Below are 2,264 nucleotides of genomic sequence, written 5' to 3'. Positions count from 1 at the left end.
GGCATGGGATTGAAGAAAAAAGTGAGGTTTGATTAGTTATTTTGGAAAAAAGATCAAGTATGATTAATTTTCATTGAAATTTGATTAAGAAAATGAAAAGAGAAAATCAATGGGATTTTGGATCCCAAGGTTTATTGTGAAAATGATTCGAGTGATATTGTTCATATTTTTTGGAAAAGAGATTTTTCTAAGTATAAACCCTAAGCACACATCTAAACATACAATCCTAAACATACATCTAAACATGCATATCCTAGCCATACATCTAAAAATATCTATGTGATGTGTGTGCATGTGTCGGTGCTTGTGTCGGTGTACATTATTAGAGTCCATAGTCCATATTACATCATTGGCCTAGATACATTCTATGGTCTTGCAAGAAAGTAAAAGCATAAGAAAAATAGTACAAAATTCCTAAGTCTTTACATTCTAACCCTTGGCAAAAATTTAAAGTGCTAGAAATAAGATGAAGATGCAAGATGAGATGCTTACGAAACATGAAGAAGGATGGTTAGTAGAACAAAATGTAATATAGAAAAGAATAAGCAAGAAAATACCAAACAAAAAGCAAAATTAACAAAGATAAAGTGTCAAAATATGCTAGAGATTAACCACAATATCTCAAGATGCACATGCCTTATAATTTTCACATTATAGCAATTCCCAAATAAGTTTCATTGCAGCCACAATGTGAGAATTATAAGTTCGTACTCAAACTTAAGGATTATGATATGTCCTAGGCACCTTTAACACTTTATCTTCACAAACAATTATCAACATGTCTTGCAAAGCAAGTAACTAATCACAACACATTAACGTTCAATGAAAATACATCAAATATGGAGGTAAACTCATCACAAATTCACACATGATCAATCACAAACATGTATCAAGAATTAGAGTCGAAATCATGCAATTTTTCATAAGCTTTTAACACTAGGCATCACAAATGAGCAAGGAAATTATCTCATCATTTTTTTTAATCAATTTTATGTACAAAAACATTACAAAGTTATCACAAAATTAACAAGAAGCATGTATGAATTATTTTAGAATTTTCAAAGGTTTTTTAAACTCAAAAAGAAACACAAATTTAGCAAGAATAGCAAACAAATTAACAAAAATACTACATATATTTTTTCTCAGGTTTTGACACATAGAAACGTCACAAAAAGGTCAAGAAGGATATCAAGAACACATAGAAAATTTTGGGGAATTTTTACAAGATTTTTAAGCAAGCCAGGGGTGTAAACATCATTGAACAGTGGTGCATTTAGCAAGAAATATAGCAAAAACGAAATCTACAGTGTACAGAGGCCCAAGTCCACACATATGGGTGGATCTGGATCATCCAGGAGCCTCAGGGGCGTTGGATTGATCCGGATCCAACTAAAACCTAAATCCAACGGTCTGCATCGAAAAGCACATGGTAAATCAAGTCAAGTACACAGCAAGAATGGATCTACACCATACACGTCACGCTGACTCATATCTAATGGTCATGAAACACGCAGGGGCATGGTGAGGAACGTTGGCACGCACACACAAGATAACACAGTATGTAATGGTATAAAAGCAAAATTCCTTCACAAAACCTCATTATTCAACCCTCTTTCTCTTTCTAAACAAATAAAACCTCCCTTTCTCACTCTAGGAACAGCACGCCGGAAGCAAAAGAGAGGGATGACCGGAACAACTTCCGGCGCGGTGGTCGGCCGGAGCGCCGCCGCACCAAAATTCTTTTTCAAGAACCTTTTACATCAAAAGTTCCGTCCCTTCTCTCTCTTTATGAATCCAGTGTCAATTTTTTGAAACTAAGCTTGTACACACCTAGATCTAACAAATAAGACTCGACAGTTTTTTGAACAAACGCAGGAACGGGAGTAATCTGAGTTACCTGGAGAAAACGGAAGAATGAAACGGAACCTTCGAATAAGAATTCCGATCTGCTATGGTTCTGGTGATATATTCTCTGATTCGATTGCTCCTTCTTCTTTGTTATCGTTGCGATTTAGCTCCGACGGAAGTTGTTGTTATGCTTGTAGTTACGATTCACAATCTTGGAAGTTGTTATAACCTTCAAAATCGTAACAGATTTTGTGGTTGTTGATGAGCCAGTGATGTTGTGATACGTTTTTGATCAGATTTCAGTGTGATTGATGATGATTACGGAGGTTATAGAGGTGGTGGATGGCGGTTACGATGGTGGAATTGGTTTGTTAGGGTTTGAACATTCAAGAATGTTCTTGAATGTTCTTGAGATC

Source organism: Medicago sativa, chromosome 6, assembly GCF_051527215.1.
Source record: "Medicago sativa cultivar Bolivia chromosome 6, Bolivia_mono, whole genome shotgun sequence".
Lineage (NCBI taxonomy): Eukaryota > Viridiplantae > Streptophyta > Magnoliopsida > Fabales > Fabaceae > Medicago > Medicago sativa.
Note: the sequence above shows the minus strand (reverse complement) of the source record.